Below are 22,442 nucleotides of genomic sequence, written 5' to 3'. Positions count from 1 at the left end.
AGGGTCGTCTTAGTGAGAAAGTAGAATGAGGATTGTTTGGAGAGGGGGAAGCATTAAAACTAGTTGAGGTAGTGGAACATTTCAGTGCTTCAGGGGCAAGTGTTGAGAATAAATACAGGAAGGTCCAGAAAACAACCTAAAATGATGGACTTGGGTTTATACACACATAGGTTTACTTTAACAAAAGACTTCTCAAGGAAAAGAGAAATGGCATGGGCAGGTCCAGAATATTCAGCATGGATTTGTAAAGTGTGAGCTTGGCTGGTTGAATATTTTTTAAGACATCACAGTATACTGATAAAGGAAATGTTGTAAATGTTCCAATTACAGGTTTTCAGAAGGGGTTTGGCATGGTGCCAAACAGAGACTGCTCATGAAAATGAATTAATGAATTGGAAATATGATTCTCTGTTCAATCTAAGTTTGATGATGGTGCAAAGATTGGCAACATAGTAATCCGTGTAGATGGAAGCATAAAATTAGATCGAGTGGGCAAAACTGTGGCAGATTTCATAGAGGTAAATGCAACGTCATCCATTTAGGATCAAAAAAGGATAGATGGAGTATTTTTGAAATGGTGAAAAGGTAAGAACAGCGGAGGTCCAAAGAGGTTTAGGAAATCCACGTACTTATCACTAAAATGTAGTGTCTGGGTACAAAAGATAATTAAAAGGCTATATTAGCCGTGTCTATCTAGCGGGCTAAAATATAGAGGGAAGGAAATTTTGCTGTAACTATACAAAGTCCCGGTTAGCTCATATCTGGAGTATTGTGTACAGGTTCCTTAGAAATGATTTGTTGTCCTTGGAAGGAGTGCAGTGTAGATTCACCAGAATGTTGACAGGGATCCAAGGCTTAAATTATGAGGAGAGATTACCTACAGTAGGCCTGCATTCCTTGGAATATAGAAGGTTAAGTGACTTGACTGAGGTTTTAGGATTTTGAAAGGAGTTGATAGGGGAGATAAAAGAGAAACATTTTCCACTGGTGGTAGAATCAAATACTGGTTACAGCACAGACGGAGGCCTGTTGTGTCTGTTTCAGCTCTCTAATTTAGATACTTCCGCTCCCCTACCCTTTTTACCCTAGCCCTGCAAATTCTTTCCCCTCAAGTATTTATCTAATTCCCTTTTGAAAGCCACGATTGAATCTACCTCTGCTTGGGCAGTGCATTCCAGATCCCAACCACTCTGTTTTAAAAAAAATAAATTCCTCATGTCGTCGTTGGTTCTTAATTCAGCGACCTCCTGGTTCTCAACCCTTCCCACAGTGAAAACAGTTTCTCTACTGTCTAGATCCCTCATGATTTTGAACACCTATCAAATCTCCTCTCAACCTTCTTTTCTCGGAGGAGAACAACCCCAGCTTCTCCAATCTGTCTATGTAACTGAAGTCCCTCATCTCTGGAACCATTCTCGTAATCTTTTCTGCACCCCCTCTAAAGCCTTCACACCCTTCCTAAAGCGTGGTGTCCAGAATTGGACACTATACTTCAGTTGAGGCAGAACCTTTGTTATATTAAGGTTCATCTAACTTCCTTGCTTTTGTACTCTGCCTCTATTTATGAAGCCCAAAGTCCCATATGCTTCATTAACAGCTTTCTCAAGCTGCTTGCCACCTTCAACGATTTGTGCACGCCTACCCTCCGGTCTCTCTGTTCCTGCACCCTTTATTTGATATTGTCTCTCCCCTTTCTTCCTACAAAAATGTATAATTTTGCATTTGTCTGTAATAAATTTCATCTGCCACATGTCCGCCCATCCCATTAGCCTATCTGTGCCCTCTTGAAGTCTATGACTATCCTCCTCACAGTTCACAATATTTGTTTTGTGTCATCCGTAAATTTTGAAATTATGCTGTGTGCACTCAAGTCTAGGTCTTTAATATATATCAAGAAAAGCAGTGGTCCTAGTACCAGTCCATGGGGAACCCCGCTAAATATCTTCTTTCAGACAGAAAAACAACCGTTCACCACTACTCTCTCTTTCCTGTCACTCAGCCAATTTTGTACGCATGCTCATACGCTTTTTTCTCATGGGCTTCAACTTTGCTGCCAAGTTTGTAATGTGGCATTTTATCCAATATCTATTGGAAGTCCACAGACACAGTGGCACAGTGGCGCAGTGGTTAGCACTGCAGCCTTACAGCTCCAGGGACCCGGGTTCGATTCTGGGTACTGCCTGTGCGGAGTTTGCAAGTTCTCCCTGTGTCTGCGTGGGTTTCCTCCGGGTGCTCCGGTTTCCTCCCACATGCCAAAGACTTGCAGGTTGATAGGTAAATTGGCCATTATAAATTGTCACTAGTATAGGTAGGTGACAGGGAAATATAGGGACAGGTGGGGATGTTTGGTAGGAATATGGGATTAGTGTAGGATTAGTATAAATGGGTGGTTGATGGTCGGCACAGACTCGGTGGGCCGAAGGGCCTGTTTCAGTGCTGTATCTCTAAAACTAAAAAAAAACTAAAAAAACTAAAAAAACATCACATCAACTGCATTAACCTCTGTTGGCTTATCAAAAAAACTCAATCAAGTTAGCGTAAAAACTATTTGCTTTTAACAAATCTGTGCTGGGTTTCCTTAATTAATCCAGACTTGACAAAGTGACAATTTTTTCCCCCTGATTATCGTTTCTAAAAGCTTTCCCACCACTGAGGTTAAACTGACTAGCCTGTAGTTCCTGATTTTATCCTTACACCCTTTTTTGAACCAAGTTTAGTTTAGTTTAGAGATACAGCACTGAAACAGGCCCTTCGGCCCACCGAGTCTGTGCCGACCATCAACCACCCATTTATACTAATCCTACACTAATCCCATATTCCTACCACATCACCACCTGTCCCTATATATTTCCCTACCACCTACCTATACTAGGGGCAATTTATAATGGCCAATTTACCTACCAACCTGCAAGTCTTTTGGCTTGTGGGAGGAAACCGGAGCACCCGGAGAAAACCCACGCAGACACAGGGAGAACTTGCAAACTCCACACAGGCAGTACCCAGAATTGAACCCGGGTTGCTGGAGCTGTGAGGCTGCGGTGCTAACTACTGCGCCACTGTGTGATTATATGTATTAATTGTGCGATTATATGCAGGTGAAGGGAGTTAATTGGGTTTTTAGTTGAGCACTTAAAAGCAGACACTCAGTGGGACTGGAAGAGGGATTTGTGTGAAGAGCTACATGTTTGTAATCCTTTTAGTCTGCACAATAAATGTTAAACTGTGTAAATATAGGCTCCAACCTTTTTCTTCAAGTTTTCTGGCGTTGAACATGGTTGCAGAGGATTAGAATTAGAACATTACAGCACAGTACAGGCCCTTCGGCCCTCGATGTTGCGCCGACCTGTGAAACCATCTGACCTACACTATTCCATTTTCATCCATATGTCTATCCAATGACCACTTAAATGCCCTTAAAGTTGGCGAGTCTACTACTGTTGCAGGCAGGGCGTTCCACGCCCCTACTACTCTGAGTAAAGAAACTACCTCTAACATCTGTCCTATATCTATCACCCCTCAAGGATGTTGCCTAAAGCTGTAATGTTTTCAGTTCTCCAGTCCTCTGGAACCATCCCTATATCTAAAGAGGATTGGAATATTATGGCCATTATTTCTGCAATTTCCATCCTTGCTTCTCTCCGTATCCTCGGATGCATCTCTTCCAGTCCTGGTGATGGCTGACTATGGCATAGTCAGCCTTTCTAATAGGCTCAAAAATGATAAGGTGGAGCTATCTTGTGTCTGAACTACCTCCTCTTTCATGTTGACTTTGGCAGCATCTTTTTCCTTTTTATAAAGACAATGCAAAGTACTCATTTAGTACTTCAATCATGCCCTCTCCATGTGTAGATTGACTATCAAGTAAAGCTCATTAAAGGGGGGGTATTAGAGCTATTAAAGATTCACAGGAATAGTGTGGGCACTAATAGCATAAATAATAGCTGTCAAAGTTGGGACCTATTCCTTCGTAGATAACTTTAAGGAATGGGATGTGATGGAGGCTTTCTAGAGGTTTTAAGTAAGCAAATATTGGAAGATTGTTGCCATTGGTCAGTGAATTGATAACATGAAGCGTGTAGATTCAAGATTATTACTAAAAGAATGAAGGAGAAGCTAGTTTCCCCCAAAAAAGGCTTATTAGCGAAAGTGATGACTGAGGCAGAGACTAATATGATGTAAATTTGATTGCATTTGAAAAGAGAGAAGGTGAGAAATAGTAGGAAAATGATCTGACTCTCTGTTTTGTGTCAATGTACATTATTTTAATTCTTTGGCCTCCTTGTCTCGGGAGACAATGGGTAAGCGCCTGGAGGTGGTCAGTGGTTTGTGGAGCAGCGCCTGGATTGGCTAAAAAGGCCAATACTAGAGTGACAGACTCTTCCACAGGTGCTGCGGATAAAATTGGTTGTCAGGGCTGTTTCGCAGTTGGCTCTCCCCTTGCGCTTCTGTCTTTTTTCCTGCCAACTGCTAAGTCTCTTCGACTCGCCACACTTTAGCCCCGCCTTTATGGCTGCCGCCAGCTCTGGCGATCGCTGGCAACTGACTCCCACGACTTGTGATCAATGTCACAGGACTTCATGTCGCGTTTGCAGACGTCTTTAAAGCGGAGACATGGACGGCCAGTGGGTCTGATACCAGTGGCGAGCTCGCTGTACAATGTGTCCTTGGGGATCCTGCCATCTTCCATGCGGCTCACATGGCCAAGCCATCTCAAACGCTGCTGGCTCAGTTGGGTGTACAAGCTGGGGATGTTGGCCGCCTCGAGGACTTCTGTGTTGGAGATACGGTCCTGCCACCTGATGCTAAGGATTCTCCGGAGGCAGCGAAGATGGAGTGAATTGAGACGTCGCTCTTGGCTGACGTACGTTGTCCAGGCCTCGCTGCCGTAGAGCAAGGTACTGAGGACACAGGCTTGATACACGTGGGCTTTTGTGTTCCATGTCGGTGCGCTATTTTCCCACACTCTCTTGGCCAGTCTGGACATAGCAGTGGAAGCCTTTCCCATGCGCTTGTTGATTTCTGCATCGAGAGACAGGTTACTGGTGATAGTTGAGCCTAGGTAGGTGAACTCTTGAACCACTTCCAGAGCGTGGTCGCCAATATTGATGGATGGGGCATTTCTGACGTCCTGTCCCATGATGTTCGTTTTCTTGAGGCTGATGGTTAGGCCAAATTCGTTACAGGCAGACGCAAACCTGTCGATGAGTCTCTGCAGACACTCTTCAGTGTGAGATGTTAATGCAGCATCATCAGCAAAGGGAAGTTCCCTGATGAGGACTTTCCGTACTTTCCGTACATTTTAGCCCTAACTACAAGTTAACAGCTAGTTTAATGTTACCTGGGCCCACTGCCCTCTCCCAGCCATACCTGCTCTTTGCTTTCTTCATTGAGCACTGAATTTTGCTGAAATCGACGTCCAGTTTTCTGGACGCCTAGGCTACACTTCTCTACCAGACAAAATTGCAAAGTACAGCTGGTGATACTCTGATCTTCTATCCTGTTGTCTTCATCGTCCAGAGCATCCGCGGCCACGGTGTGCGGTAAGTCCAGTGCAGAGAGGAAGGAGCAGCGGAAACATAGGGTAATAAGACCTAGTACAGAAGGGAAGCATTGAGAAAAAGGTGCCCCCGAACACGTACAAAGCCACGACCCGGCCCCAGTTGACTCCATCGCGGAACGGCTCCTCGTCCACAACTTCAAAGCGCCCGCGGGAGATGTGCGGCTCGTAGCGCATCTGCAGCGCAATGTCGGCGAATTTCTGCTGATACTGGCGCCCAAGGCTGTCGCTCACCTCCCGGAGGACGCGGATGAGCTGTGATTCCTAGTTGCAAAGTTTTTATGAAGATATGAAACAGGTTGCAAAGCAGACCCCTGTGGGACTCCACTGGTAATATTCTGCCAGGCTGATGACAATTGATGTGCGCCAGTGGTTTTGTGCTGGGTTGTGAACCATTCCCCTTTGTCATCTCCATTAGTAATCCTTATGAGGAATCCACAGCAGCAACCGACACACCAGGCACAGTGAGGTCTTCTGGGATGGTGGGAACTGATGAAATGTTTTATTACCTGCACCCCTTTCCCAGCTTCCCCTCGCACCTCCTTCCCTCCACCCCTCCACCCACCGGCATCCACCTATGCCTGAGCAGGGGCCCTAGCAACCCCACTGCCGTGTGGGTGTCTCGGGAGAGTCCAAGGCTAAGGGAGTAAACCCTAACAGAAAATCCGGAGCGGAACCCCGTAGGCGGTCATGTTTCACCTTTGGCATGTTGCCGGCAGTTCCTGCAGCCATACCGGTGCCAAACGTCGTGCTCTGCACTCCTTTTGGACCCCACCAGAAAGGCCGAGAGGGGGGTTTTGATGCTTGGGCAACTCACAACCCCCATACATTTGCCCAGGCATGCGCCATGGAGAGGTCACTCCATAGTCCTCACAGCGACCGAAACAACATGGAAGGCAGCAGTTACAGGTTATAAGTCCAGCTCAATTGGCGTTTCGATTGGGTGCCACGGGTTGCCTTTGTCGGTGGGAGAGGTCATGGCATCTCACTGGACAGCTACCACCCGCCTCAAACCGGGCAGCCCCCGGTCAATAAGGTTCTGTCCCGCCACAGTCCACCTGCTTCAATGGGTGCTTGGAGCTCAGGGTCATTGCCCGGAAAACGGACTGTAACACCGCACCAAACAGCACGATTAAAAAAAGGAAAGAAGGTACCAGCCCTTCATTTTGCAAGCTGGAACGTCAGAACTATGTGGCCTGGCCTGTCTGGAGACCTTGCACAAATGAACGATTCTCGGAAGACCGCCATCATCATCAACGAGCTCAGTAGACTCAATGTGGACATTGCGGCACTTCAGGAGACACGCCTCCCTGAAAGCGGATCTCTAAGGGAGCAAGATTACACCTTCTGGCAGGGTAGAGATCCTGAAGAACCAAGACAGCATGGAGTGGGCTTCGCCATCAGGAACTCTTTGCTCAGCATGATAGAGCCACCTTCAAATGGCTGAGTGCATACTGTCCATCCGACTGCTCACCGCCTCTGGTCCAGGACACCTACTCAGCATCTATGCTCCAACACTCTGCTCCCCACCTGAAGCTAAAGACCAGTTCTACGAGGAACTCCATAATATTATTAGTAGCATCCCCAATACTGAACATCTGTTCCTTCTGGGAGACTCTTATGCCAGGGTTGGGGCCGACCATGACTCATGGCCCTCCTGCCTTGGGTGCTATGGCATTGGAAGAATGAATGAGAATGGACAGACTGCTTGAGTTGTGTACTTATCATAACCCCTGCATCACCAACTCGTTCTTTCACAATAAACCCTGTCACCAGGTTTCATGGCACTCAAGATCACGTCGTTGGCACCAGCTGGACCTCATTGTCACAAGGCGAGCCTCTTTAAACAAAGTTCAAACGATATGCAGCTTCCACAGTGCGGACTGCGACACCGACCACTCCCTGGTGTGCAGCAAGGTTAGACCCAAACCAAAGAAGCTGCATCACTCCAAGCAGAAGGGCCAGCTGCACATGGACACGAGCAGAATTTCTTATCCACGGCTGTTACAAAAATTTCTAAATTCTCTTGAAAAAGCCCTTCAAAACACTCCCACGGGGATGCAGAGACCAAGTGGGCCCACATCAGTGATGCCATCTATGACTCAGCTATGACCACCTTTGGCAAACGCATGAAGCGGAATGCAGACTGGTTTCAATCTCACATTGAAGAGCTGGAACCTGTCTTAGCCACTAAGCGCATTGCACTGCTGAACTACAAGAAAGTCCCTAGCGAGTTAACATCCGTAGCATTTAAAACAGCCAGGCGCTGCGCAAATGGCTACTGGCAACACCTATGCAGTCATATTCAGCTGGCCTCAGACACCGGAAATATCGGAGGAATGTATGATGGCATTAAGAGAGCTTTTGGGCCAACCATCAAGAAGATTGGCCCCCTCAAATCTAAATCAGGGGACACAATCACTGACCAACGCAAGCAAATGGACCGCTGGGGGGAGCACGACCTAGAACTGTACTCTAGGGAGAATGTTGTCACTGAGACCACCCTCGATGCAGCCCAGCCTCTGCCAGTCATGGATGAGCTGGGCGTACAGCCAACAAAATCGGAACTCAGTGATGCCATTGATTCTCTAGCCAGCGGAAAAGCCCCTGGGAAGGACGGCATTACCCCTGAAATCATCAAGAGTGCCAAGCCTGCTATCTAAGCTCTCAGCACTCTACAAAGTGCTTTGCCTGTGCTGTGATGAGGGAGTAGCACCACAGGATATGCGCGATGCCAATACCATCACCCTCTATAAGAACAAGGGTGACCGCGGTGACTGCAATAACTACCGTGGAATCTCCCTGCTCAGCATAGTGCGGAAAGTCTTTGCTCGAGTCGCTTTAAACAGGCTCCAGAAGCTGGCCGAGCGTGTCTACCCTGAGGCACAGTGTGGTTTTCGTACAGAGAGATCGACCATTGACATGCTGTTCTCCCTTCGTCAGCAGCAGGAGAAATGCCGCGAACAACAGATGCCCCTCTACGTTGCTTTCATTGATCTAACCAAAGTCTTTGACCTCATCAGCAGACGTGGTCTCTTCAGACTACTAGCAAAGATCGGATGTCCACCAAAGCTACCAAGTATCATCACCTCATTCCATAACAATATGAAAGGCACAATTCAGCATAGTGGCGCCTCATCAGACCCCTTTGCTACCCTGAGTGGCGTGAAACAGGGCTGTGTTCTCGCACCTACACTGTTTGGGATTTTCTTCTCCCTGCTGCTCTCACATGTGTTCAAGTCTTCAGAAGAAGGAATTTTCCTCCACACAAGATCAGATGGCAGGTTGTTCAACCTTGCCCGTCTAAGAGCAAAGACCGAAGTATGGAAAGTCCTCATTATTTTAATAATCTGAGGCAAATGATCTGGCTAGTTCACGTTTGAAAGGTGCCGTCTTTAACAAAAATGTATTGTTTCTCTTATATAAGTGATGTTTCAGTCATACGTGGGATGCAAATAGAACTCTGAATTTGACTGACTTGTAAAGTTATTTGGAGTGCTTTAAGCAATTTCTTGCACCTTCCTGGGCTCGATTTTATTTTGTGTGGATTAGCATTCAGTTTATACTAAAATGTTCTATTGTTAAGCTATGTTCTCATGAATTGCCCCATAACCCTAAGTGTTATAAAGGAAATAAGAGAATGTTGATGTTTTCAGGTGCTCCATAAATGTTATATGTTAGCGACGTTGGTTAATGTCCGTTGAATTTTAAGTAGAACTCTCCTTTACTTGGTATGAATTGTGAGCTGAGGATAATACTTGCCATTCATGGTGTCCCTTATGTAATTACATGAATTCTGTAAAGATAGTATGCTCGAACAGTTATTGGCATTGAGAAGGGAAGACTTAAAAAAAAAATGTTAGCAAATGCATAGATATCCTTTGTTATGCGAGCTCATAATAACATAGTTCCATTTTGAATTGTTTTTATAAATAAGAGAATAGTGAAAGGTTTTAATCTATGAAATGTCTTAAGTTGCCAACTCAAATTTTTTAAATTGCTGTCGTTTAATATATTCTGTTGAAGGACTGAAGTGGTGGGGAAATGAAGCACCTTTTTTTTTAAAAGCTAGATCTCTTGTGTTGCTCATGGCTGGTCTGGGATCTGGTGCATGATGATGTTTAGCTGCCACCCTAGCATGTACTGCTATGGGCGCTGCTTGAAATAAGCAAATCCAAGGAATTATAGATGGGTATGTTATGCTGAAATCTGATGGGGTGGGTCACTTGTAAATTTCAGGGTATGGATTAAATTGACACTCCAGTTGAAGGAAAAGGGATTTTTGTTTGCCTGATAAAGGACATGGAGAAGATAAGGAGGTGCCTGAACACTGCATTGTGAAGGATGTAGATTGACGACACAGGCATGATCTAAGGGGAGTTTCGTGTATCGTTGCCAACACAGCTAAGCTCAGCATTTTCGAACAAAATCATCTTTTATTTACTGAGATTGGAGGTTATCAATATGAACTGTTTATATCAGTTGAAGGAATATGTTGCTTTATACACATCGACTTTAAAGGCAGCAGGTGAAAAGAAGGGGAAGTATGTTTAATGAAAAAAATCTAGAAAATGCTGGAAATACTCCGATGAGACAGCATCTGTGGAAAGGGTAAGAGTTAACATTTCAGGTCAATAACCTTTCAACGTGGAATTACTTTTCTTGGCTGTGGCTCTCCATGCCCCCAGTACTTCTTGGCCATAGACCTCCTGAAATTTGTGAATTAAGAACTTTCATGAAATGAAATTTTTCAGAGACCTGAGTTTGGCCGTTTGAGTACTGCCGAATGTAGTGTCTATTGCCCACTTGTAATTGGGGAAAAAATGCGGGAGTTACTGTGAGCTCTGCTTAGCTAATGACAAACTAACTGACCTTATAGTGTTAACAGGAATTGAGGGGGTTCAGTTTTCCTTTCTCAATTGTATCTTTGCTTCTCAGTTACATGTACATCTCTTCCATCAAACAATATTCTAGTCTGTATTTCACCTACCCAATATAATGCGATTGCCTTTCATGTTTCAGCTTCTCCAAAGCTATCTTTGCTAGCTTCCCATGTTCCACCTCATACAGACTTCAACTTGTCCAAAACTCTGCCAGTTTCATCCAGTTGTGCAGTAGGTGTCTTTTTTTTCCTCATCACCCCTCTTTGTGAACTTCCATTGGCTCCCAGTCCCCCAACACATTGAACTTAATCCTTGCCCTCGTGCACAAATCCCATAATGTACTTACTGCAATCTCCCCTGGCCTACATTCAAAAAATGTGCTCGAAGTTCTGAGTCTTGCCTTCTCTTCTTGCCCTTCCTTTGTTCCATTAACTGTCGTAGAAGATTTTTGCTGATTGACCCCACAAACCCCTTTGTCTTACTATCTTCTCCTTGCCTCCAAAAGCCTCCTCAAAATCTACTTCACCAATCATTAGGCTACTTCCTCTTATGCTTGCTAGTCATTTGGGCTCCATGGGCACTTTGGGATATTTCCTGCTGAAGACACTATATATGCAAGCTGTTGTTTGACAGTGTGCTACCTTTAAGCAAAGAACCCTCCTACCACAAAGAAAGAGAGAGAGAGAGAAATAACTTGATTTTTTGTAACACACTTCATGTCTTGAGGGTGTCCCAAAGTGCTTCACAGCCAATCAAGTACAAAATAAATGCTTATATTGACTAAGGCATGCTTTTTAAGTTCCCGGATTTGTCCCCCCATTTATTCTTTATCATCCAATCTTTATTTTGTTGCTCACACCCTGGAAACCTAAGATTACTGTAGTTGTTTGTACCAGGTGGTATTCATTCCTCATTGAAAGAATGAATTTAAATTCAACAAGATTGTTGTTAAATGCATGAATCTACTCATCATTCCGCATAATTGCGGTAGAAAGTTGGTGTTCTTCAGAAAATGGTTCATAATTTAACAATGATTGCGACTCTGTATTCAGGATAGACTGTGCAAAGTAGTTTCTTGACATTTTAGCCATTACAAGACTGCATATTGTTTTCATTTTTTTTAAAAAGCCCGTTTACTAAGATTGCATGACTAACTAGGAGCTCTTCAAGTATAATCGTGACTTTGTCCAGAAAAAAAACATCCAATGCTGGCTTTCATTTATAATTTTCTACTGCATCTTAGTGCATTTGACAATGTTCTGTTAGGATCTGAATGCCCTGCTAGTAGATGATTTCTACCTCTTTTGCAGAAGCAGCTGCTGAGCATTTTAGTGAAGGTATATTTCTTTTGAGACTTCTGATTTTTAAGTCGGGTGCCATTAATCGGATTAAGGTATCTTTTATTTTTCTGGTACATGTTGGTTGATTGAGACTTTTACTGCTTCAGGTTGATCTTCACATCAATCCTCCCTCCAGTCAGGGCAGTACTGGCATTTGCAAGATCTGCAAATGCCTCTGTGGATCCTTTTGAAGAACAAGCATACTTAACCTTTTCATTATGTACCATGTTGCATAATTTCCAGAACTGCAATTTTGGGACAGGATGAGATGAAGGTGGCCCAAAAGTGCAAAATTTGTTCAGTCACTTGAGTAGGGAGTGGTGCAGGTTAACATAGTTGGTGGCAGAAGTAGAACAGAGCCATGGTATAGGAGAAGCACCTGTGATTGATAGAACATTCTCCCACCCAAACTATAAATATGGATGTGCAATTAAAAACAGAAAATGCTGGAAATACTCAGGTCAGGCAGCATCTGTGTAGAGAGAAACCGTTCAAGTTTCAGGTCTGTGACCTCCCATCAGAAGTTGCAGTTAGAAATGTAATAGGTTTTGAGCAAGTGATAGGGTGAAGGGCAGGAGAGATTAAGTGACTAAAGTTTTCATATTGCAAGGATGAAGAGAGTGGCAATGGGACAAATAAAGATACAAAACATGTATTTAGAGGAGCTGTGAATTGCAGGATAGCTGCCATCTGAATGCAAAGTGAAGGAAACGAGAGAAAAAAACCCAACCAGCAAAGAGAAATGAACCAAAACTGGGGCAGAGGTTATGATGTAAAATTGTGTAACTCAATGTTGAGTCCAGAAGGCTGTAAAGTGCCCAGTCGAAAGATGAGGTGCTGTTCCTCAAGCATCTGTTGAGCTTCATTGGAACGCTATAGCAGGCTGAGGACATAAAGGTCAGAGTGAGAGCAAGGGGCAGAATTAAAATAAGCGACTGGAAGCCCAGAGTCATGCTTGCAGTCTGAATGGAGGTGTTCGGCAAAGTGGTCTCCCAGTCTGCATTTGATGTCCCCAGTAGAGGAGACGACACCATGAGCAGCGAATACAGTATGTCAAATTGAAAGTACAAGTAAATTGCTCACTTGGAAAGAGAATTTGTGGCCTTGGATGGTGAAAAAAGAGGTGGTAAAGGATATGGAAAGATTTCTTTGAGAAGGGTTTGGGGTTGGGGATGACTGGGGAGTGGGCCAGGATGTTGTGGAGGGGTTGATCCCTTTTGGAATGCTGCAAGGGGAGGGGAGAGGAAGATTTATTTAGTGGTGGCATCATGCTGGAGGTGTTGAAAATGGAGGATGATCTTGTGAATATGGAGGCTGGTGGGGTGGAAGTTGAGGACAAGGAGAATCGTATCATGGTTTTGGGAGGGAGGGGAAGGAATGAGAGCAGGAGCACATGAAATAGAACAGGCATAGTCGAGGAGCCTGTTAACCATAGTTTGGGTGGTGGTGAGGGAAATCCTCAGTTGAGGAAAAAGGACGTCCTATCGAAAGCGCTAGCTTGGAAGCTGCATCATCCAAACAGATGCGCCGGAGTCAGAAACTGAAAGAATGGAATAGAGTCCTTGCAGCAAGTGTAGTCAGTGGGTTTATAGTGATTATCGGTTGATGGTCTAGCCCCGAAATAGAGACAGAGCAGTTGAGGAAGGGAAGGCAAGAGTTGAAGATGGATCATGTGAAGGTGAGAGAAGGATGGAAATTGGAAGCAAAGTCCATGTAATTTTCCAGTTCAAGTTCAGGAAATTGCACCAATACAGTCGTCAGTGTACTGAAAAAGAGGTTAAAGGCAGGGGGCCTGAGTAGGACTGGAACAAAGAATGTTCCATGTATCCCACAAAAAGACAGGTATGGCTAGGACCCATGTGGGTACCCATAGTAACACCTTTTTATTTGGAGGAAGTGAGTGGAGTTAAAGGAGATGTTGTTCAATGAGAATAAGTTCAGCCAGGTGGAGGTTGGAAACTGGTTGGGCTTCTGTTCAAGGAAGAAGTGGAGAGCTCTCCAACTGCCCTGGCAAGGGATGGAGGTGTAGAGGGATTGGATGTCCATGGTGAATAGGGGACCGTTCGGGCCACGCAGCTGGATACTGTTGAAGTGATGGCGGGCATCGGAAGAGTCATGTTGGAGGTGGGAAGAGACTGGACAAAGGGAGAAAGATAGAGTTGAGGTGAGAAGAAATCAGTTCACTGGGGCAGGAACAGGTTAAAGTTGATGCAGGGTTGAAGAAAGGAGGCTGGCCAAGTATACAATTGTTACATTTAGAAATCTAGTATCAGGTTTTGAAATCTTGATGACTTGTCCTAAGAAAGTACATTAAAATTGATCTTAGAGAGGTTGAAAATGGAATTTAAATAAAATATTTAATGTTTGACACAAGATGTGTTTAACAATTTGAATGTGGTGTGTATAATTGTCCAATAGAGTAAGAGCAAAGATTTCATTTTTTCATTTACTTAGTAGAAAATAGTTTTTTTCGTTTCCAAAGTTAAATTTTAAAATGGGCTGTAGTTTAAATTTTTACTGGGGGGAAAAGCAGTAAAGGTAATGGATTATGTCAATTTTATGCAATGAGATTCTCAAATTAAACCTACATGAATATTGATAAGTTGCTGTATTAGAAACACAGCAAACCATTTTAACATGTAGAATTTTTAATCTGATTCCCAGTTGATCAGATTAACATAAAACACACATTTGCAGATTTCAGTTTTTCTGAAGCCTATCTGATGTATTTCTTGCTCAGTTCTTTAGTGGCTAGAAGGCAAGTTGATTTTGTGCTTTTTGTCTTTGCTCCATTATTTACTGAGTTATATTTGCACAGCAATGAAACCAAACAAACTATATGCTTCTTAGTTGTACAGTGTAAACATAAGTAGGAATTGAAACTTAAGAGTCCAAAACTACTTTGTATAATTTTAAGAGCTATGCAAACTTAAGGCAGTTGCTATCATAGTCATTTACGGTACAGAAGGAGTCCAACTCTCCGAGCAATCCAGTCAGCCCATTTGCCCGCTGTAGCCTCGTAGCCCTGCAAGTTTATTTCCCTCAAGTGTCTGTCCAGTTTCCCTTTGAAATATTTGATTGTCTCTGCCTTTGCCACTCGTGTTTTTAAAAAAAATTCTTCCTCACATCCCCTCTGCATCTCTTGCCCACATCCTTAAATCTGTGCTCCCTAGGCCTTGTACCATCTGATAAAGGCAACAGATTTTCTTTGTTTACTTTATCCAAACATGTCAAAATCAAAGTAGGGAAGTCTTGCTGCAACTGTATGGGGCATTGGTGAGGCTGCAGTTCGAGTACTGTGTACATTTTGGTCTCCTTACTTTATGGAGGGATATACTTGCATTGCCAGCAGTTCAGAGAAGGTTCACCAGGCTGATTCTTGTAATAAAAGGGTTATCTTAGGAGGAAAGGCTGAGCAGGTTGGTCTATACTCATTTAAGTTTAGAAGAATGAAAGGTGATCTTATTGAAACACATCAGATTCTGAGGAGACTTGACAGGGTAGGTGCTGAGGGGATGTTTTTCTCTCTGGGAATCTAGAACTAGGGCACAATTTCAACTTAAGGGGTTTTCCTTTTAAGACGGGGATGAAAAGGAATTTCTTCTTTGAGGGTCTTTAATCTTTTGAAATTCTCTTTCCCAGAGAGCAGTGGCGTCTGGATCATTTATTACATTCAAGGCTGAGTTAGACAGATTTTTGATCTACAAGGGAGTCCAGGATTATGGGGGCAGGCAGGAAAGTGGAGTTGAGGCCAAATCAGATCAGCCATGATTTTATTGAATGACCTACACCCGCTATTTTTAGTTCTTCTCTTATGTTTTTAGTCAAATCTTTCTTCAAGCTCTTTGGCTCCAAGAAGAACAACCCCAGCTTCTCCAATCTAACTGTAGCTAAAGTCCCTCATCCCTGGAACCATTCTGGTAAATCTCCTCTGCACCCTCTCAAGGACCCTCGCATCCATCCTTAAGTGTGGTGACCAGAACTGGATGCTGTACTTTAGTTGGGGCCTAACCTGAGCTGTATACAGGTTCGCCATAACTTCCCTGGTTTTTACTCAATACATCTATTTATGAAGACCAAGAACCCATATGCTTTGTTGACTGGTCTCTCAATATGTCCTGCCACCTTCAAAGATCAATGCACATCAGCCCCCAGGTCTCTCGGTACCTGCACACTCTTTAGAACTGTACCATTAGTCTATATGGCCTTTCCCTATTTCTTCTGTCAAAATGCATCACCTCACATTTCAATGTATTAAATTTCATTTGCCCCTTGTCTGCCCATTCTGCTAACCTATCTGTGTCCTGTTGTAGTCGATTTTGTATCATCCTTACTGTTTGCCACTCCTGCATCATTGGCAAATTTTGAAATGTTATTCTGTATTCCAATATCCGAGTCATTTGTTTATAATCAAAAAAAGCAGTGGTCCTCGCACTGACCCTTGGAGAACTCCCCTATCTGCCATTCTCCATTCTGAAAAATAACCTTTTACTGCGACTTGCTGTTTTCTTTCCTTAAGCCAATTTTTAAAAATCTAAGCTAACACTGACCTTCCTATTCCATGAGCCTCAATTTTGTTAACCAGCCTTTTATGTGGAAAAAGCTGATTGTTGAAGTCCTGCCTCAGTATGGTTGCCCAGCTTCGGAAATGGGAACTTGAATTGCTGTTCTTTAGGCACAACTTTGAATTACAGGCCTGTCAGTGGTAGTGTGGCACTGGAGGCATAGAATTAACAGCTTCAGCAGGGTGGGGTGACAGCATTGTGGAGGTGTAATAGGGAAAATAATGGTTAGAAATGCTGTGAGATAAGTCTTTAAGTAGCAGTTACTTCATATACAAGAGTTAATTCAACAAACTTTCTTTATATTTCATAAACCTAATGCTGTTAAAGGAAAACCGAGAATTTAAATACAAGATTGCTTGCAGATTATGTGGAACTGTTAAGTCTGTGTTTGAGTTTTTAAATCCATTATACTGTTTATCCTTCTCTGCTAGTGATGCGTGTGGCAAAATAAGTCGTGAAAATTGATGATGTGTTGCTTCTGAATTAATTGTACGGAGAACCCATTTTTAACTTCAAACTAAGCTGAAGTGTCAAACTTGTTTCTCTGTTTTAGTGCAGGGTTTGTGCTGCTCTTGTTCAGTGCATCAAATAACGAATATATGATCTATTATTTTCTTTTTACTTTTTCTCGACACGATACTGCACAAGCTGCTAATTATCTAAAGCTGCATGTCTCTTGTTCTCACTAACTTCTCTTTATCCTCTTTCTATATGTTTTGCTTGCTTGCATTGCTAAGGACGTAAACATAAAAAGTCTAAAAAGTATTTTAAGAAATCTGCAAAATTGCGTTCCAAAGGTATGTATGAATATTTATTCTATGATGCACTTTCAATTTGATCCTTTAAATTATTTTGCTCTGCTTCTGAAGCTTTAAAAACTCCTGGTGGCCTGCATTCTTTAAGGAATATTGGTATGTGTAGAAAATGAAATGTAGTTCATTGCATTTCAGACATGACATGTATGTTCTCCCAATTACATATTTGTGTTAGTGCAGTGGTGGCCCTTTCATATCCAAAGAGTTGCTCCAAGTAAAGTATAACTCATTTAAATGACAGGATTACAGCCAAATCAGTCTTTAATATAGCAGGTGAAGCTTATTACTCAGGCAACTGGAGGGAAAAATGAATTTTGGTTGTTACGGAAATGAGAAGCAATTTAGAAGAAAGCTGCATATTAATGGCAGGGAGGGGTTTAGCTTTTGGTGGAAGGGAGTACATTGACATTTGGAGAAAATAAAGCAGAATTGCAAAACCTTAAATTTACCAGGAATCTATTGAGGTGGAGGCTAATTTGATTTTAGTGAAATCTGTCTGCTACGAAACTCAAGTGAAGGAGGAGCAATCTTTCCCTAAAGATTTTCAGCTCTAAGTGTAAGGATTTAAAATGTTTTCATTTAATGAACAGTTTGGACATAAGCAAGTATTTCATTGAAACTTGGATTGCAGAATGGGAGAATGCAACAACAGACATGGTGCTTAGAAGAAATGTTTCCCCATGAAGGGGTTGATATATGAAATAAACTTGCAGTAAATACAAGGATCAGTATGGTCACATTCAAATAATCATTAAAACATTAAGATTTGACTTCATGGACCATGGAAATGGCATCGGTAGGAGGACGAAGCTGGTCATGCTTGAAAAATGCAGATTGTAATGTTACATGGATATTCTGTACTGTATTAATTTTGGTTAAGGAGAAATTTCAGATTTCTTAGCTTGGAAGTTGTATTTTTGATCATTGTTTTTTGCGACCTTTTCACCTTTCATATTGTACAGTGTTGGAATCATCTGCCTGGGTTCAATAGACTTTCTTCCGCACTCATACCATTAATGTAAATTACTGTATTCTTAGCATTGATTCAAACACTAGCTAATCCAAAAGCTGTATTTCCCATTTTGCTTCTAGTTCTAAGATGGATATGAAATTTGCAACTTGATAAGTATTTAAAAATAGTTGCATTCTACAGACTCTGTTCAGTGGCTTAATTGAACACTTTCAGAAAGTGTCCTGAAAGCGCGTCAATACGCAGTTAATTATATGGACCATTTTTCCATTTGAGGTGTTTTCTGTGTGCTCCACAATGGAAGATGTTGCTCATATCTTCAAAAATAGGAGCCCAGGAGAAAGTTAGGCAAGCCCACAACATATACAAGTAGATATCATCTTTATTCCCCTTCTGCGAAGGATCCCCCAGCTGTGCTGAACTATTAGTTTAGTTTAGAGATACTGCACTGAAACAGGCCCTTCGGCCCACCGAGTCTGTGCTGACCATCAACCACCCATTTATACTAATCCTACACTAATCCCATATTCCTACCACATCCCCACCTGTCCCTATATTTCCCTACCACCTACCTATACTAGGGGCAATTTATAATGGCCAATTTACCTACCAACCTGCAAGTCTTTTGGCATGTGGGAGGAAACCAGAGCACCCGGAGGAAACCCACGCAGACACAGGGAGAACTTGCAAACTCCACACAGGCAGTACCCAGAATTGAACCCGGGTCGCTGGAGCTGTGAGGCTGCGGTGCTAACCACTGCGCCACTGTGCTGCCCTAAATGAAGGGCTTGTCTGGGATTTGAACTCAGGACCTCTCTCACATTAGCCACTTGTATACCCAAAGCAAGAATCATACCCCTAGACCAACAAGCCACATATTAAAAACCTTATTCTCAGGCAGGCAACAGGTTTATTCCTGTTTTACCCAATAGAATATTTGCCATTTTACGTTTTATTTCACCATTTTACACTAATTCAGTAGTCTGACATTGTGGGGCAGCTATGGGGCTATTTGAACAACTGTCACGTCATGCAATGCAGTCACACATTTTGGGGAATGGAAGTTCAAGACCAAGGATAATAGTTTCTGAGATGCAAAGGAATTGGTGGAAAGTCCCTGGTACGAAGTGTAAAGAACTCAAAACACTGCTGCATATCCAGGCAGAAAGTTGTTTGCAGAAGCTACATTCCAGATGTAGACTGATTTAGTTTGTGCACGTGGCTGTGGTACATATTGCCCTGGTAGAGGGAAGCCTGGTTAGGTCCAATGTGGATAATTTGATTTGTTTACATGTTAGCTGCAGGTATGAATGTTTGGACCACAGATGTCGGGGCAATGACTATGTTGTTGCTGGTTCACGTTTCTCAGCATTGGCTGGTGCCAAGCAACAACTGATGTAGCCCCTTTTTCAGCGAAGAGTGAGTTGAGGTTGTGCTGCGCTTTCGAGCACCGGTGAGGAATGTGCATACTGTTCAATGTGGCAGGCTTGGGCAGTATCATTTTTTATCCCAGACTCTGACAATGATCTATTTATCTCACCAGCCAACTACTCGAGCAGAATATTCTCACTAATCTGTAGGGGCGTTATTTGAGAGAGTCTGTTGCCACCTTCCTTCACTCTATGCTACCACGTTATCCACATCTTCATCCTTCACGTAACACTGTAAGAAGGGTCTTGGGTAGAGGAATAGTGTCCAGGAGATGCACAGTGAATGCTGGCATACATTCGAGATGTGTGCACTGTGGAAGCAGTGAATGAGGGCATTCTGTTTACTTGCTTTCAGCTATTCACGGGAACGATTTGGTGTGGTCAAAGGATTTTTTTTTAAAAAAGGGAATTACTGATGGAAGTTGGCAAACCTCTTAACTCTATTTTGTAGCGGTTCATTAGAGTACGAAAACACTAGTTTGGCCCATGGGGTTCTCCAAATTTGTAATGTATTCTGCCTGAAGAGGTGTTTTAAGTCTTCTGAATATTCAAATAGTCCACATCCCCTCGATGTAGCTGACCTGAAGGGTTAATACTTCTGACCGCACGGTATTGACTCTGATGCTCTGCCTTCATTTTCATTTCATATCTTGAGTTATTGGCCATTTGAACCCAAGTGTACAAGCAACATTCTGCATCCCATAGAAAGAAGATATAGTAACCCAGATGAATGAGTAAATATGGCAAAGTGGCCTGCAAAAATCTTTAAAGGTCTGGCTTTTGAGATTTTGCATCCATGGCAACTTGTGGGATTCAGCGAATAATGTCGAGGGTAATGCTTTAACAAATTGAGGGAATGTCTGCAATTTTTCCTGATGAGAACGTGTCTTGAATTCTCTCAGAAAGCATGTCACTGTTAATTTTTGCTTTACAGCCTCCTCGTGAGTGAGGCAGCAGGGATATCCTGAGTTGAAAAGAGAGTTTGTAAAGTACGGTCTTTTTATCTCCAGTTCTGATCTGGAACTCAAACTGACTTCCAAATGGCTAATAGCAGAGGCATTTGAACCTGCAGTTTTGGTCATTTGTTATGAATTATCAGTGCGCTGCTCTATAGGAGGCCTGTTAAATTTCATAGGTGGTTGATAGATCTACCACCCCACTGGGGACATAAACAGAGTTTCACTGAAGACCACCTCCTATTTTTCATCAGTGTAAATTTGATTTGAGTTCTATTTATTATTCTGAGAGGTTACTGCTCATGTTCATTCACGCTCGGATACATTAAACTTGGTAATCAGCTTTTAATTAAGAGGAGTCTGTAGCTGCTGAAAACTGATTTAACGAAGTGATCATAGTGCTTCCTCAGTGTATCCAGAACCCAGTTTCATGTGCAGTTTGCATTAACAGGTGCTGTTTGCCTCTTGAAAAGAACTGCCACATTTGCTGCTTACAGGGGACAGTAGCAGAGTGGTGTTAACTGGACTAGTAATTCAGAGGCCTGGCCTAATGCTCCGGAGTCCTGTGTTCAAATCCCACCACGAGGGTATTTGGAATAAAATGCTAGTCTCTTAATCATGAAAGTATCATATCGTTGTAAAAACCCATCTGGTTTGCTAATGTCCTTGAGGGGAGAAAATCTGCTGTCCTTGCCTGCTCTGGCCTACATGTAACTCCCGACCCACAGCCATGTGGTTGACTCTTAATTGCCCTCTGAAATGGCCGAGCAAACCAAGCAGTTGTATTAAACCGCTACAGAAAAGTCAATTAAGAACAGCACTGTGGGTGTACATGCACTACACGGACTACAGTGCCACCACCTTCTTGAGGCCACTTGGGAATGGGCAGTAATGCTGGCCTTGCCAGTGACACTCACATCCCAAGAACAAATTTTAAAAAAAAACATGGGTAAGGGAGGACGGCTTTGTTGTGCAGAGCTCTTCTTTTTCCTTAAACTGTCTTAATGTTTTTGAGATGGATTAACTGGCCAAAGAATGAGATAGATAATATGACACTATACCAGCACTTGTTGTGCAGTCAAGTACTTGAGACAGAAAGAATTAACAGAACTGTTCTGCTGATCAGTTTGTTTAGTTACCAAGGTGTCTAGCACCAGCACTGTGGTTTGTTAACATTACACATTCAAATGATTGGATGATTTACATGTCTGGTTGTAAAAAAAAAAAATCACTTATTTTATCTCCAAACCAAACTATTGAGAAGTTTACTGCTAAAGTTCAGGCACACTTTACATAATGAAGTTCGTTTAAGCTTCGAACCCTTGGAGGAAAGTTAGCAAGGGCTAAGGTTTAGGGACACCCAAGTATGTTTTGGTTTAGTGCTCGAGTTTAATCAGTTAAAATTGCAACTTGCCAGCATAGAGCAGTGGGAGAAGGGTGATCTTGGAACCAAGTAGGAAAGTTCTGAGGCCCCCGGTGACAGGACTCTGTCGTTGGGTCCTTTTTTATGAGCCATGCTTACAGGTCTATCATACACGTTGCTGGAGCATTACAGAATTGCTTGGATGAGTTATTGAAGTACTGAATTTGCTGCAGAAGATTGAAGTTCCATTCTGCAGTTATACGTTTGTCAGCTTTCCAGGTAGGTTGAGTGCTATCTGGTCATCAGCCAGATATCAAGTGCAAGTTTGAGCATCTCAACTGACAGCAGGTACTGCAAAGTGCTCATAGCTGCATGGTGAACAGCGCAAATTTTGGGAGTATGTTGTCATTTTTCTTCATTAGTATGGACCCACACCTTGGTTGGAGGTTCAGAGCCTTGTGAGCAATTCCTTCCCTCTTCAGCTATTTGACTGATGTTTGCCGTCAGTGTTATGGAAGGACTTTTCTGTTTGACAGCTTGAGATCTGCCAGACACCTTGATGT

General features: G+C 42.9%; 1 protein-coding gene across 1 annotated transcript in view; it reads left to right on the top strand.

Annotated features, from left to right (window-relative positions):
* Nucleotides 1-22,442, top strand: part of vps13c (vacuolar protein sorting 13 homolog C) — a 355,084-nt gene that overhangs the window by 41,641 nt on the left and 291,001 nt on the right. The gene's annotated exons all lie outside the window — the stretch shown is intronic.

This window comes from Heterodontus francisci, chromosome 35, assembly GCF_036365525.1.
Source record: "Heterodontus francisci isolate sHetFra1 chromosome 35, sHetFra1.hap1, whole genome shotgun sequence".
NCBI classification, from domain to species: Eukaryota; Metazoa; Chordata; class Chondrichthyes; order Heterodontiformes; family Heterodontidae; genus Heterodontus; species Heterodontus francisci.
This window is presented reverse-complemented; position numbering and strand designations above follow the sequence as displayed.